The 17,197-nt window shown below is 39.6% G+C and overlaps 1 long non-coding RNA gene across 1 annotated transcript in view; it reads left to right on the top strand.

Moving 5' to 3' along the window:
- Nucleotides 1-16,889, top strand: part of LOC127479280 (uncharacterized) — a 31,025-nt gene extending 14,136 nt beyond the window's left edge. The window contains exons 2-5 of the long non-coding RNA XR_007907524.1: nt 1,584-1,711; nt 4,549-4,626; nt 15,371-15,474; nt 16,813-16,889. This is a non-coding gene — a long non-coding RNA (uncharacterized LOC127479280). The remainder of the gene's footprint in view (nt 1-1,583; nt 1,712-4,548; nt 4,627-15,370; nt 15,475-16,812) is intronic.
- The last annotated feature ends 308 nt before the right edge of the window (nt 16,890-17,197 follow it).

Below are 17,197 nucleotides of genomic sequence, written 5' to 3' on the forward strand. Positions count from 1 at the left end.
TCCTGGGAGTCATTTACCACCAAGGATGCATCTTTTTCTGGATGCTGGAGTCAAAGTGGCTGGAGAGGAGCTGAAGACTAGCCTATTATATCTGTATTTTATCTGTCCCACACAATGTTAGGTGTATCAGATTATATTTTTCATAATTATTTGCCTTTGACAATACTGCATTCTGGAAATATATTTATAGAAATGTTATTTAAGAAGTGAATCTTGCGTTGCTCAAAGTATTCTATGATGCTATTTCCCCCTAACAATATCATAGTGGAGTGTTGGAACAGACAGCTTTAAAATAAGATAGAATGTAATTGATAATGCAGACTTGCTTGATAGTGAAAAATGAGACTGTCACCAGCCTCATGGAAAATCATTTTGGTACAACAACCTTGCAACTGAAAGCAAAGAAATAACCCAAACCAGACAACTGGTGTCTATTAAAATGAGCTCACACACTGCTTTCACATTCCATGATGGTTTAACATTTATTTCTTGATTAGACCATCTTTGATCTCATTTGTCATTATCAAATCATTGGACATACTAATGTTTCTCTGAAAGACCAATAGACTGAAATAATCAATAAACCAGACACTTCTTTGGGTAGAATTCAGCCCGTCTTCATTGTTTTATTCTGTACCTACTCCTATTATTCTTTCTTGTGAATCTCTGCTCACTTGCACTCTAAAGGGTTTTGAATAAATATTTTAGTCTATTTTTATTAAATAAAGAATTAGTTCAGTAAGAAAAACATTATAACCATCTTCAAACACATGAAGGTTACTAAAAAAAAAAGGAGAGACATTGCTTACAGTAATATGTGTTGGCTTTATGCTCTGAGTACTGGTATAAATTAAAAGGAATTACATTGAAGGTGAATAGACAAAATATGTGTAGCAAAATAACCTAAAACTGACAATATATTTCAAAACAGGCAAAGTAAGTCCCCTGATCTGCATGTTTCTGCACCAGCAAAGTTAATGCATTAGTCATTTATATCTATTTCAATACAGACCTGAGCAACAAATGAGGAATAAGTGTGCTCCAGAGGAACTCCTGCATTACTGGAACCCTCCTATGCACATTTTAAAATGGACCTGAGACACAGATGAAGAATAAATATACTCTAGAGATATTCCTGCATTAGCAGACCTAAGTGGTGTACTAGGCATTTTCCACCCCTAATTTTTATGATTCTTTGATAGACCTGTAATTAAGCTGTGGATGCTTAAAGTGCTTTCTGATGACATAAGATATGGCATGAACATTAGTAAGCCAGCCTTTCATAGGCTGGAGATTATTTTATAAAAACAAAAAAGAAGAGCCAAGTCCTGAGAGAACTTTTCTCTTTGTCTCTGGAGTAAACTTCAAAATTTTAAGTGATATCCAAGACATTGCTTCAAGAGATGTCCTTCCTTAGGAGGATATCTCATGTATAAAGATTGGAACAGAATAAAACTTATCACCATTCCTGTCAGCATTTAAAATTCAGCTTTACCAGAAAGCAAACAGTAATAACCAGAATTATAGTCAGAGATCATGTTTTCCTTTGGAACAATGAATTTATTTGTCTTCTACCAACACAGACAACTCCGTAGTCTGGGTCACACAGGAAAGGTGATGCTGAAAGAAGAGATTAACTCTATCCCAGATGAAACCAGGACATTCCTCTAAAGCACAGTGCAGCTGGGGAAGCAGCAGCACCAATACCAAGGTAAATGTGTTTGTGTTAAATTTTTCTTCATTTCTTTTCCACACGTTCGGCTCAGGCCTGGCATTCTGATTTGAGCAAATGTCATCCCACACGTCAGGTTTATCCGGGTAGACCCACATGTTACATGTTTAATAATTTCCCCATGATTGTTGCTGACATTCACTGTGGGCTTGACATGCTGACTGAAAACTCATTTTATTTTAAAATGGAGTTAAACAGCTAAATATTGACTAAAGTTAAAACAAAGAAGAAGCACTGTCTTACAGATTTTACATCAGCTCCATCTGATTTAAAAAGAATAAATTTGGTAGGATTTAACCAGTCATGTAGACAAGTATCATTTGCTGTATAAGTGGCTTTGATAGAACAAAATTTTTACTTTATAAAGCTGCTAAGCACACAGAGTGGCAACTTGTCATAGTGTTTGTATTAACAATAAATGATTTTGAAGCATTCCTGATCTGAAAAACATTGTAATGCCACCACAGTCTTTGCTGCAGCATGTCACTGAAAATAGGCCAATAAAGTCCTATCTGGCTTTCTGCTCGAATGTGTGATTATTCTTTAACAAGTTTTTGGCTGGCTTGGCAATGAATGGGGCAATGGTGAGACTGAGGGTCTGAGCTGATTTCATTAGAGAAAGTATCTTTGCTGAGAGCTGGATGCCAACTGAGAATATGAGATACCTAAGTTGAGTTTGGAGCTGAGATACCTTGCTCAGAGCAAGCTTTCCTGCCCTGCTGCTGACTCCTAAAGCCTTGGAGCAGGATTTCCTGGGCAGGTTTTTAAAGTGCTTTTATGAGGCATCAGTGGCATTTTGAAATATGTGTTGGCCACACAAAATTCACCCCTTTTCTACACCTGTGGTTTTATAGAGCAAATACCTTCTCGTATCCCAAGAGTTCTCAAACTACTGTATGGGGAAAGAGGAAGAAGGAGGAGGGGGAGCTCACCACTGGTTTATTGACGATGCTCCACTCTGTGAAAAAGCACACGAAGAAATAAAACAGAAGGGGGAAAGAAAAGGCAGAGACTGCACTTTAGCTCAGTGGGTTAGCTTTTATCTAGTAAAAAAAATATCATTTTCCTGGTCACTGCTATAGAAGACAATTCTGTGTATTTTGTGCTGAACGATTATTGAAAAACATTTCAAAAATACTATTAATTCCAAGACAGAAAAGTTGATTTTTGAATGCTTTCACTGTTTAATAATCTCTATTCAAATTATTTATTTGGTTCCTCCTCTGAGAAATTTTTCATTCCAGTCAGATTAAGATAAACAAGGCTACAGAGAGAAGAACATGGCCATGGGAGAAGACAATGCTTTGTCTACATATTTAGGAATATAGAACATTTCTCTCTTCCAAAGCTTCCTTACGGCAGAATGTAAAACTGAGAATTAACAACAAACTGTTCATTTGGAATGAATGATCCTCCAGGGGCAGAATGGTTATAAAGTATATTATAACACAGGAATATTTTTGTTTATTTGCTACGGTTGTGAAAACATGTAGTTTACCTGATAGTTATTTAAAAAAATGCCTTACACTGAACTGCTTAATTATAGATTTTTTCTCAGATTTAATCAACGCAGGTGAGGACTCAGAATTGCCTTCCATCCACAAAATGAATAGTTTATACCATCCAACGCATTTGGGGCTGATGTTTTGCTTTTCAGTCTTTGTAACACTGAAGACTGGAGCCCTTTTATTAGTATTTTTAACCCTTCCCTCCAGCTTTTTATATAAAAAGCATCTTTGTTGGCTGCACGTACTCCTCAAGTGCTTTGAGTCTTGCTGCAGTTGAAAAATAATTGTTAATATCAAAGCAAAAGAAGAGAACAAAAGTAGAAAAGGCCTGAAAGTTCTGCCAAAGATGGGCAGTCCATACGTGTGATACCTGGGGCAGTGAGCAGGACCTCTGCTTCGTGTGCCAGCTCTAGGACAGATCAACATAGCCCTGCTCTTGTATCATCTTTTCTTCACAGCATCATAATCATAGAATAGTTTGGGTTGGGAGGGATTTTTAGGGGGCATCTAGTCCAACCCCCCCACCGTGGGCAGGGACCTCTGCAGCAAGGTCAGGTTGCTCAGCCCCCCATCCAATCAGACCCGGAATGTTCCCAGGGATGGGGCATCCACAGCTTCTCTGGGTACCCTGTGCCAGTGTTTCATCACCTCTCACCTGGCATTCAGTGCACTGGAGACGGGAATTTTAATCCATCTGTACCTGTTATTTAACTGGACAGACTATTTGATAAGGCAGATCATGGAATAACAGAAAATCAGCTCTCCCTTCCCTGATGCTCTTTGCCTTAAAACTCTTCGCAGAAAAGGAAGTGTTAAGTCCCTGTTTCAGAAAATGGGATGCTCAGTGATGTGGAACAGCAATGCAAGGACACCCAGACCAGTTCTGCATGGAGTGGGAGTTTGTCTGGAAGGGCTGATTAGCTCAGGCTCAGCATTCTCACTGCCCAAGGTTGCTCTGCAGGGGACCTTCCAAATGTTTCTGCACTACTTTATCTGGTTCATCTTGTCTTGAGAGAACTTGATCAGCTCTGGCTCAGCATAACATGAACACTGCTGTAAATTCTGGGATATTCCTGTGTGTGCCTGTGGTGTTATCTATGTAACTGCATTTGAAAGAGAAACATTTTAGAGGCATGTCAAACCTAGAAGCAAAAAAAGGATAAGAATTTTTAAATCATCTGGGCTTCTCAGTCTTGGTTTTGATGGATAATGGAGGGCTCACTACAGCTACTTCAGGTTTGTAGTAGCAGAGACAGGAGATTTTTGCTGTTAATTCTTCTCACCAGTGTGATGTTTCCATTCAAACAGGAAACATCAGTTGTCAGCTGCACAGACTCCTCAAACACCTGATGTTAACTGAACAATTCTGTCCATTAAACATCCTTGGTAGGTTTAAGTCCTCTTCACCTACTTAGCAGTTCTTAAAGCATTTATTTTCTTTACTCCTCTCACTTATTTCATTCAATTTTGTATTTTAAGTGTTTAATTAGCTCTGGTAGAATAACCACTTCTGTCACAACTTTTACATATTGGCAACACACATATCTTGAATATTGCCTGAATGTATTCCTTGCTTTTATATCTTTCTATATATAAAATATTTTTTTTTTTTTTTTAGTTTGAAAGAGATAAAACATTCTTTTAAAATGACTTATTTTTATTTTAACATTCAGATAAATAAATGGTGCTCCCACTAAAGAAATTCTGACAAGGTCTAAGCAGTTTATACTTCCCCTGAAATATAACAATGTTTCAGGTAGATTAAACCTTGACAAAAAATTAAATCAAATTATATTCTCTGTGCTCAATTTTCTTTGGGGAACCAAAACTCACTGAAGTGTAAAAGTCTAATTAATTATGTAGTATGCTAATAATTTTTAAATTAAGAACACTTGTGATTTAACTCTAACATGCCATGAATGTGTTTGCAATTGACTATGACAAGAAGATTATTACAGCTAAAAAAAATTTTAAAAAAAGTAAGAAACTGATTGTCAGTGCTGTGGAGATTCATGCAATAGTGGTGGACAGAAGAAGATCAACCCTGACTCAGGCAAAAGGGATATTTCTTATAAAACTGAGGGATAGGGAAGAAGTATATTAATGTTTTCCCAGATACAAGCTCCCAGCTTCTGCACAAATACTCTTTAAAGATGTTCTGAGGTAAAAATTGTATCATGAGCATCATATCAATATCTATATTTAAGCATACTATTATGTGCCACTTGTATATCTATTCTTTGAAACTATTTAAGTTCTTGCATGCAAAGCACCTTGTGGCACAGCATGAATTTTGCATTGTAGAAAAAGGTATTTTTTCCTTCTTTAAACCTCCTGCCTTATCAGTTTTCTGTTGTAAGAACTAGTCAGCAGTCCTTACTTACCTTCTCTATTGCAATTCATGACTTTTCCAAGGCTGTGAACCCGGGTTTGCTCAGCCTCCCTCACCAGAGTAGCTGTTCCATATCCCTGATAACACTATTAATCTTTCCTAGGTCTATTTTGTCCTTTTTAGAGATATGAACATCGCATGTAATAAAGAAGATACGAATGCACCCCATGTACAGTGGGATAATTCACGTTCAAGGTTCCAGTTCCTTTATTAATTATTCCCCACAGCCTGTATGAATTTTCATGGCTCCTGAATGCAGAGCTGCTGTGTAATATATGTCATATACCATTCTAAAATTGGCTTCCTTGAGCACATGCATCTCCTAGGTGGATGTATCCTTACTCATTCCTTGAGAGATCACTCTGGAATGTGAACTTTTGGTTTAGTCTTTTATTAAGGTGAGATCTGAAACACAGCTATGCCATGTAGGGATGAATTCTAGGTACAGATGATTCTCAAAGCTGCATCACCCCTTTTCCTCATGTAATTCATATTCCTGACCTCATCACTGCTTTCCCATGTACATTGTCTGGTTCATGGTGTGGGACAATAAAACTTTGATTTCTCACATTCTGTGTCCTGTCCTTCTCATGAGACCCCCCTGCAGAGCTGCTCCAGCCCTGGGGAACAGCACAGGGAGGACATGGAGCTGCTGGAGGAGTCCAGAGGAGGCACCAGGAGCAGCAGAGGGATGGAGCAGCTCTACTGGGAGGGAAGGCTGAGAGAGTTGGGATTGTTCAGCCTGGAGAAGAGAAGCTTTGGAGTGACCTAATTGTGACCTTCCAGTGCCTGAAGGAACCTGCAAGAAACATGGAGAGAGACTATTGACAAAGGCCTGGAGTGACAGGACAGGGGGGAATGGCTTTGCAGTGATGGAGGGCAGGGTTAGATGGGATATTGGGAAGAAATTCCTCCCTGTGAGGGTGGGGAGGCCCTGGCACAGGTTGCCCAGAGAAGCTGTGGCTGCCCCATCCCTGGAAGTGTCCAAGGCCAGGTTGGACAGGGCTTGGAGCAACCTGGGCTAGTGGAAGGTGTCCCTGCCCATGGCAGGGGGTGGGACTGGATGAGCTTTAAGGTCCCTTCCAGCCCAAAGCATTCCATGCTTCAATGATTCTCTCTGTGATTCTTCCTCAGGCTCAATGCCTGTTGGTTACTTCTCAAGAGCAGTGGTTAAATACTGTGTGCTTTCACTCAAAACCTTCCTGGAGTCAGAAACCCAATCAGAACAGATGCTATAATGCATTCTCGTGGCCATGGAAGGGCTAGGAACAATCTGTACTGTTTATAAACACTCTGAAGCAAAAATAAACCAAGCTTTTCTGTTACTCAAACAGATTTTGAGATATAGATCCAAGCAATCGTGTGTAAACCTCACTGTCACTGTGTAATGCTGAATCTGTCTGGAACGTGCTATCACGTAGTTCCATTGCACAGAAACACATCCAAAATCAAAGTTTCATCCATAATAATAGCATGTGATAAAATATTCAGTTCTACTTGCCCATAGTAATACATGAGGCACTTCCAGAAGATGAAGACTTTTCCTAGGATCTTATCTGGTAACTTTTGTTTGAGAGGGAATATATTGCCTTGTATCAAATTGAACTCTCACATTTACCAGAGATACATAAAAAATAGAAATGCAGGACATTCTGCACAGTCTGAAATGAACGTGCTGCAAGGGTAGCAAGCAAAAGCCCATAAAAAGAAGCTGAAACTCTATTTTTCAATATACTTGTGTCATATCATATAATATTTAACCAGAATCTCAAGAGTAAGGGAGGCTTTAATGTGGACTCATAAATCAGTTCCTTGCACCTCATAAGGAAGCCTTGTAAAAATTGAATTGAGCTGCACAGTGGATGGTAACACATTACACAGTAAAAGAAATCAGTTTTGCCTTTTGTTTCCAATGGTGACATTTTGAGCAGGTTCACAATTTCATATCTGATAGGACTGAGAGGATAAAAATCTGTAATTGTGTCCCAGATCTCTTAGTGGCATAAACTATAAAAGATGCCAGTATAGAGTCTTATCTGCATTGCTGATATTCTGCCATGGAAAATCAGACTCTCAGACACAATAATGTTGCATTTTGAAGTACAACTGTGAGTGGCAGAACCTTGTTCCTGGTAGTGATGGTGTTTTCACTATGTCTTTATATACTGGGAACTGCAGACTCCACATCTGATTTGTTCTTTTGTAGATTAAGAGAAGCTAAATATATGTTACAGAACTTGTAGTGAAATGATATTATAATAATAACACTACCCACACTGTATTGTATTTTGCAAATGCTTAGAGAGAAATCTGGTATTATTGTACCTACATTAGAGAAAAATAGGACCTGAGAAGGGTATAAACTTCCCTAAACACATCCTGGAGTACCACAGCAATCTCCAGTGTTCTATAGCAAGGCAGAGGTTGGCCTGGGTTGGTGCAGGGATAATAGACCCAATTCTACAAATTAGTAGGTGACATTAAAGGAACTGACCCCTGCTTTCATCCTCTTCTCATGGAATTAAGTATAATCTCCATTAAGAGAAGGCCCAATTAAAAATGTATCAAAAAAGCCAAAAGGGAAAAATTTTAAGGAATCCACATACCAAGTAAAGTACTGCTAGACATTTGAAATACTGGTATTTACGAGAAGTATATTCTTACAGAGGCAAAACTATTATGCTTTTTTTTTTTGTGTATGGTTATTATTTCTTATTATTTCATCTTGTACCTGATAAGAACCTCCTGCTTGTGCATCAGGGTTCAGGCCCAACTCTCACTTCATCCAACTCCCAAGGGAGCACTGCATACAAAAGAGCTCCAAGATAACAGCAGTAAATCACACTGCTTCAGAACTGCTTCTGCATCCATCACCTTGAGATTTCTTCTTTATGTGAGAAAGATACAGCTATAAATTCTGCTGCAAGAAAATACACGAAGATAGACAGAAATGCAATGAAAAACTCATTCTGAACTATTGGAGAGCTAAACTTTAAAGTAATAAAGATCAAAAAGTAACTGCATGAGATTGCTTTTGATTTACTGAACACTATGACCAGTTGCACAGCAAGCAATTAAGAATGGTAATTAAGAATGAGAGAAATTAGTTCAATGTAACAGTATTTACAATGGAAATTTTTTTTATTTTTTTCCTGCAATTTTTTAAAGTGGATATCCTTTCACACCAGAGAGTTAAAACTATCAAGCAGTCAATTTCTTTAACAATAGAATTTACAAACATATCTTTTCTTAAAGGTAATATTTGTATTAGAAAAACCCAACAACCAAAACAGAGAGAAAATGTGTTTATACTTCTGAAAGGTAGATAAACTCTTCCTTCAGAAAAGAAAGAAAACAAGGGAAAGTTGTCTGAAACCCAAGTTATTCAGCTAAAACCAATGTGAGTCTGGAAGGCAAGAGTTCTGCAAAATGCAAGAATTAATGAAACGCCTTCTACAAAAAAAGTTCCTGTTCTGTGAGTTGAAATGCACTAAATAACTCTGATTTTCTTGACGTTTCCTGAGTGGTATTCATGTAATAGTGAGACTCTGCAGCAAAGCAGATCCTGGTTGGAATAACAGTACCCAGGAGATATCCAACAGCTGATGTATAGCAAAGCCTTTTCCAAAAGAAAGATGAGCCTAGAGCTCCAGGGTGATTTAACCAAGAGCTCACAGCACCTCTCAGGTAGGACTATGCAAGAAAACGTGTCTTAGACAAGGATCTCACTGAGACCAAATTTACAGCTCGTTAAGGACAATGGAGTTGTTGCAGAGCAATTCAGCATTCAACCAGCTACCAGAGAGTGCCTTGTGAAGTCACAGATTTAAAACCTAATGGGACAAGATCCTAATTTACCAAAGCTGTCATTCCTAACTACTATACCTGGAGCTATTTTATACTTCATTAATTTTTTCCCTAATTTATGAATAATCTAATATATCAGAATATCCTGGTTTAGCTTTCTTGTGGGTTCCATAGGAAATTCTGGTCTGTTACTTCATTCACAGGCATTTGCTTTCGCTGGTTTATTCAGCATTATCCACATCTAAACACTCTCAGAATGATTTGCTGCCCTGAATGTTAATGTTGTATATACTTGAAGCAGAAAATCTGCATTTAGTTGAACAGTATCAATATGTAGGTACTGGAGCAGAAGGTAGAAGCAGCATGTGCACCCATGGAGAATAGAGTGCTTTTGCAAACAGTGTCACAGTTTTTTGAAAAATACATCTGTTTTGCTCAATTGACACTCCATGATACTGCAATTATGAGCCATATGTGAGTGTGGTAATTTGGGAAGATAAATTAACATTTTAAAATCAAGACTTCATGATGTTTACATCATTGTACAACAGCTTCCATAAAGCTGAAAGGGGGTTCCCTCACTTTTAGGACAGGGTCTGTCCTAACTGGTGTTGGATACATGAAAGGAACTGTCCAGGGGCTGTGCTGCAGCATCAATCTCTCTGAAGGAGTCCAGCAACACAGAGCTTGTGTTCACAGCATGGCCTCTGGGGGGTTTGAACAAGCTTCTGCTGCCAGTGGAGCCACAGATCAGGTATCCTCCCAAATTTTTTTAACCTTTAAGGCACAGTCTTGACCCCAGGTATGTTAATGTCAAGATGATGCCATTTGTTTCCCTCAGGGAACCTACAGTCCATTCATGTTGGACCTGACAAAAGAAGTATTAAACACTTCAAGTAAATGGCATTATATTAGGTGGATATCAGTAATTTAATAATTATTAAACTTGGGATTGGGAATTGGGAATTTCTGATTCCTCTAATAAAGTGATGGAATAACCCCAAAGCAGACTGCCCTCAAAGTTGCAATTTGAAAGCAAAATGGAAGGAAGGAAATATATTAACAATATTTTGTAGGCAAAAAAATAGCTTAAATTTGGAACACTAGCAGTTGGCAGATAATTGGGAGTATGTGCACATGTGGACAGATATTCTAAATTAAACCTTGGAACTTTCAAACACGAGTTTGCTCCTTGCTGGCTCCTTGCTGTATGGACTGCCTGTAAATTTTAATGACAATTGGACTAAGGAAAAGTGGCATGTCCCAAATCTTGCAGTTTATTAATATAGAGACATGACACAGAACTGTCAAGCAGGAGGCTGAGCACCACTGTGCTTCTGCACAGGAACTATGGAATTGGGAAGATCGGGTTCTGGAAAGCAGAGTTGATGCAGAAAGAAGGATTTGCGAAGAGGAAAAGTGGTCTTGGAAAAAAGTTCAGGGATCCTGGAGATCAGGAATGGGTGTGGAGTGAAACATCAGGGAGTGGCCAGGGAGCTTGGCCTTAACACCTGAGACAACTCTAACCCTGAGGAGACACAGAGCACAGATGGACAGAACTTTCTGCCCAGCCTCCCTGGCCTGAAGTGACCTCCTGCCCAGGAAGGAAAATATTGGCAACTTTTCATGAAACAGGCTGGGTTTATCTAGCTTTATGCCAACCTCACTGGCTCCAGACACAACAGGACACAAAGCATTCCATGTAAGCATGGAATATAGTACAGAGATATGCACCCAGAGTGGATCTGAGAGTGCACTGGGACTGCAGTACCAGTTCTGAGGTGTGCTGCAAAACCAGTCTTGAGGAAAGGCATAGGTAACCAAAGTGTAAAATTTCAACTTCTTTTATGAGACTATACAGAGGTCCAGCCCTGCAAACATCCTTAAAGGGTGTGATTGATTTGAAGAGGGAGGTGTAAAGAACTAGAATTCTTTCTAATTGCCTTTTCAATTTGTATTTATATTTGTGAGCCTCATAGGTTGAAATGATCTAGGGCTGTGGCTCAGTATAAAGTTCCCTGCAATCCATGGAAGCTGAGATATTTGAGTAGAGCCAGAGACTTCTCTATCCATCCTCTGTTGCAGTTTTATGACTCAATCCTTGATTCAAATTTTGGAGTTTAAACCATGGTAAGTAACTATGTGTCCCTTTCAAGACAAATGAAAAACACAGCATTTATCATGGGCAGATGATTTAAATGCAAATTTCTTAAGAATACTTGTTCCTTGTCAGCCATGAAATGTGATGTATTAGAGCACTGTGGAGTTTATTTTTACTGGGTGACTGTATTCTACCTTCAGATTGATCTATATGATAGAAGGGAGGATCTCTGCCTCTATGAAGGATGGCTAGTGCAGGTCAGAGAGAAATAAGACCTCCTTTACCATCACATGTTGCATTGTGAAAAATCTTTCAGGATTCAGCTAAGAAAGTTTGGTCTGTTACTTTGCAAATAAGCCTGCTTTTGAATTCTAAATACAGAATAAATCAGATATTCCAATCCTTTTACCATACATGAGAAAGAAAAATAATATACTCTGCAATATAGGTCATCAGCATAGATATTTTTATCCTAGTTTGTATTTTAATTTAAATATTGGGGTTGTGTGTGTGTGTGTGTGTATCTTTTCCACAATAATGAGACAACATAATAAGTCTGCATTATAGAGAAGGCAGATAGAGAATTTAAATTATCATAAATAAATGGATAGGATAAAACCATCATTACAGAAAAAATGAGAGCAAACTTACAGTTTATCATCAGTCATTTATTCAGCTGTCATTTATTTTCAAAGAATTGACTGGAGCTAATGACCAAATATAAGAGTCATGAATGCAGTGGCATAAGGGGTTAAATTTCTTTGCTCAAACTTTGTTGAAAAGATGGAAACCATCCTAATCCAGGGCTATATTTTCTACCTTTTCCTGCATATTTTTCCCAGAAGGCAGTTATCTTCCTGTGTTTATGGAATTCTTTCCCACCGTAGTTTTCTGCCAGCTGTGAAGGCAGCAAGTTCTTCATTCTGGATATGGCCAGAGGTCAGTTTGCTCTGTGTCCTTCCCCTCAGTGAGGTACCATCCTCAAGTGCTGTATCCATAGCATAATTTGAGCTGAAAGCATTTACAGATGAGGTTTTCCCAGGGTTAGGAACCCACAACTGTGGCTCAGGTTCCTCATCTCCAGTGAAGCTCAAAGCCAAGGTGGTGGCTTTCCCTGACAGTGAAATATTTTGAAATATGTAAGTAAAAGTTGCTGCCCTCTGTACGAAAGCAGCGTAGAAGGACACAGAGGACTCCTCCTTTTCCCTGCCTTGCCCTTGCCCACCTTTTCTCTACAGTGTCTTCAATCCAAGGCTCTCTCATCCCAGTGTGAGCCAGAGGTATGGCCTCCAAGTCTTGCTGCAGAAAGGATGTTGAGACAGGGTGGGAAGCACAAAGATTCTTTGGTGTGAGCTGTAGCTGGTGACAGACATTGGCTCCAAATGGGAAAGGTTCTTTGGGGGAAAATTAAATAAGGCAAGAGACAAAGGAGAAAGGAAATGGAAAACCCTTCCCAGCCAGTAGGAAGGAGAAGCCATGAAGTCGCCAAATAAGTGCATTTCCCTGGATATTGTCCAACACTTAACCCTGGACAGGACCACCCCCAAGAGTCACCCCCTGTGCCCCAGAGGATCATCCAAACCCTCCTGGAGCTCTGGCAGCTTTGGGGCTGTGCCCACTGCCCTGGGGAGCCTGGGCAGTGCCCAACCAGCCTCTGGGGGAAGAACCTTTTGCTGAGATCCAACCTGAGCCTGCCCTGACACAGCTCCAGCTGTTCCTTTGGGTGCTGTCATTGCTCACATAGGGCAGAGATCATCAGTTCCTAACCCTCCTGAGGAAGCCAGATTTGGTTATGGGGTCTCCCCTCAGTCTCCTCCACTAAAAGCTCATTTGAAGGAGGCCAATCTAAATTCCCCTTTACAGTCTGATTATGGAAACTGTATGAAAAACACACTGGAAAAAATTATGCCTTTAAAACAGATGTAGGTTAATTGGGACAGTGTCTAGATAACAATAAGTTTTTTTCTGTATAGAAAAGCAACAATGCAGCAAAGACACCAGAACATCAGCACTGGAGTGTGAAAAATAGATTTTATTTCACTTACTGTCTTTCAGATCCTATTGGCCAGCACATACCTGCCTGCCACTTATTTACAGCAGTGCAGTAAGAGATTTTTCTCCCTCCTACTCCCCAGTCAAAGAAGCTCTTTCATGCAATAATAACCTAATAGTTGTTTTACCTTTTGCTTTACCTTCCTTAACCCTTAAAGGGACAAATGGGAACTGTCTCCCATCTGGATATTTGATTTTGAATGGACTTAAGCCAAATGGCTGCTCTTATAGTGATAGGCAGAAAATAGAGGTTTTTTTGTCTTATTCTGTCGTGGACAGCCAGCTGGCAGTTCTTCTCACGTTGGAATTTCAATGGGCTCCTGGCAGCAGCTTCCCACTTATCCCTCAAAGGAGCTGCACACTGTCTTACAATGTCATTTTGTTATAGTCTATTTCTTGCATAATGAGCAACATTGACAGGGATATTCTTAAATATTCTGGCATTCCACTGGTAAAATCAGTGGATTACCATTCCAGTTTCAAAGAGTTTCGGTTTCAAACAAAATAGTAATTTTATACCTTCCAGCTTTGATATGTAGAAAACTGAAAGAACCTGGTTATCTTTGTGATCCTCTTTTTAAAATTCAGTATTTGTCAGTAAGAAGTGAGCAGTGAGCCTAATCCTTTAGGCTGCAATGACTGGTTCTCCTTTTCACCCAAATAATCAATAATTGCTCCTCAGGTATTTTAATGCTTGGTCCAGCACAAGGGTTCAGAGTACATGTGCACACCACAGCAGTCATGCAAAAAAATATGTATTTGGTAATATGCTTCATATGGAAAAAGTCAGCAATTTACCAATGTACTTGTTAAAAAGTCCGGATATTTGGAGACTCTTTTGATAATTTTAATATAATCCTCTATTTCCTTTTATATCTGGTCATGTCAGTTCTTCAGTTATGATTAAAAGTATGAGAGCAAAAGAAAGAAAGGAATATTAAGGTTTATCAGGATGGGTATATGTGATTCCTAGGCTTAATACAGGACAAATAGGAGGTATTTCACTGTCATATTACTATCCTTGTAAGCTCCTTAATTGTGCAGTTGTCTGTGGTGTGAACTGGACTCTAATATTGTGGATTGTTTGTTGTGGGTTTTTATTGTGTGTGTTTCTTACCTCCTAGGTCAATACCAATTCTTGTAGGCATGGTCCTGGGGGAAGATAAAGAAAGCAAGTGATGTATTTGTCTAATTCCTCACCTAGCAAGGCTTCCTACCCAAGTTTATTAATATTTCATTGTTTCTCTAGCAGAGTTCTTTTCACACTTCTCTGTTCTCTCTTATTTACAACTGAGGAACATGGGCTCTTTTATGTTATTCATTAACAGACATTTATTTGACAAATGCTGGTGGTGGTTGGCTTTTTTTTTCTGTGCTGCAAAGCCTCTGCTGGCTACTTGGTTGAAGGGTGATAATGCAACAGGAGGAATTCTTGAAAGAGTCTATTTCCCATCTGCATCCAAGGCAAGTTGGTTCAATTCATACCGAAATACAAGGAAGAAAATCCATTCATTTAATCATAGGAAGAAGTGAGATGTGTTTTAGCACAGGATCATATAGTCTACTGACTAGTGTCTGGGTGGAAAGAGATGGTTTTGGTCAGCATATAAGGCACAGGGAGATGTTTAATTAATTGTGCAGAGCAGTAAGAAATTCACTAAAGGGTATCCAGGCTGACCTTGTTAGAAAGATAGAACCGTGTGTATAACAGCAGCTGAAACAGTTCATGGCTTCTGCAGAATGACAATAATAAAACATGTTTACTTTGTCATTGGCAGTGGAAACTGTACCCACAGCTGGCAGATCTTCATCACATGCAGCTTTTGCCATGGAGCTGCTTTAAGGACAAGTCACACCTGCAGAAAACCCTCAGGAGTCACAGGTGGTTTAAATCATTATTGATGGACATGAGTTGCCTATTTTGGACATAATTGTGTGCTATTTGTGCTGCCTTGCTCTTCTAGTTAGGTGAAAACTATACAGGTATAATCAAAGAATTATTCCTGAGCTGGAAGAATTATGAAATTCCAGCTCCTGGCCCTGCACAGACACCCCAACAATCCCACCTGTCCCTCAGGGCGTTGTCCAAACCCTCCTGGAGCTCTGGCAGCCTTGGGGCTGTGCCCACTGCCCTGGGGAGCCTGGGCAGTGCCCAACCACCCTCTGGGGAAGAACCTTTTCCTGAGATCCAACTTAAATATTCCCTGACAATGCTTCGTGCCGTTCCCTTGGGTCATAAATGTTTTTAGTGGATTTTAACTCGTACAATAAGACAAAAAGCCAACAGAATTCTAACTCAAGTGGTATGCCTGGGCTTAGAAATGTGGGTTTAGATTTACATGATTTTTGTCTATCAGCTTTTGTCACATCAGTTTTGCACATGCTTTTTTTTACGCTGTTAGTACCTAAAGTAGAATTATTCCACAATGCTGGTGAAGAACACTGTAATATTTTTTAAGAAATGATACCTTCCTTATGATATACAGGGCTATTCTTGGCTCACTCTCAGCTCATCCAGAGAGTGAACAGAATGAAAAATTATCCTTGGCTGGCCAAGTCACAGCTCAAAGGGCTGTGTACTGAACTCTCATGTTGGACAGTCAGCAGTGTGTATGAGGCATCAGGAAGCAAACACCTTATAGAAAAATATTTTTCTAATTAACCAAGTAATATTAAAATTATATTTATTTCAATGTTGGTCTATACATTAAGGTACTTCCTCAAACATTGATTTGAGAGGAAGAGGAGGGGCAGGCACTGATCTCTTCTCTGTGGTGACCAGTGACAGGACCCCAGGGAATGGCCTGAAGTTGTGTCAGGGCAGGGGTAGGGTGGACATTTGAAGGAGGTTCTTCCCCCAGAGGCTGGTTGGGCACTGACCAGACTCCCCAGGGCAGTGGGCACAGCCCCAAGGCTGCTGGAGCTCCAGAAGGGTTTGGATGATCCTCTTGAGCACATTCCTGGGGATGGTCCTGTGGGGGACCAGGAGTTGGACTCAGTAATCCTTGTGGGTCCCTTCCAAGTCAGCTGATTTTGGGATTCTATGATTTGACTTCGTTATAATGCTAATTCCATACCCATACCATGAGTCTTAATCAAAACAAAAACTCCAGCAGCCCTGAACCATGCATTTCATAATCGACCAGTAGAACTCTGCTGCATGCGTTCATCTTGTCTAAATGCTAAACTAAACGCAAAACTTCTGTTCTCTGACTTCCAGGAGCTCGGCTGAGCAGTGGGGGTTTCAATTAAAAACCACAGGAAAGGAAAGGAATATGTCAATAAAACCACAGACTTGTAAGTACTGCATACTAGTTTGCAAACAAACACAGCAAGTGTCCTCCGAGTATGAGTCTATTACTGTAAATTCAGACTGAATGCACAATGTTGAAGGTGACTGTCCCAGCATGATCTTCCTTCATTTCATGTATAGTGAAATGCTCTCTGGCTTTACATTCAACAGCTTGATCCACTCAGTCTGCAATGAGAGTAAGGGAGGAAAATACCAAGAAGAGGAGAAAGGCTCGAGCCAAATTAGCAATGTTTTGTTCCATTTCAAGAGAAAAGGAGAACTGCAAAGGAAAGAGTAGAAGGTGAAAAAAAAA

The sequence above is a fragment of the Manacus candei genome, unplaced genomic scaffold (assembly GCF_025592945.1).
Source record: "Manacus candei isolate 608988 ecotype Guabito, Panama unplaced genomic scaffold, ASM2559294v1 h1tg000065l, whole genome shotgun sequence".
NCBI classification, from domain to species: domain Eukaryota; kingdom Metazoa; phylum Chordata; class Aves; order Passeriformes; family Pipridae; genus Manacus; species Manacus candei.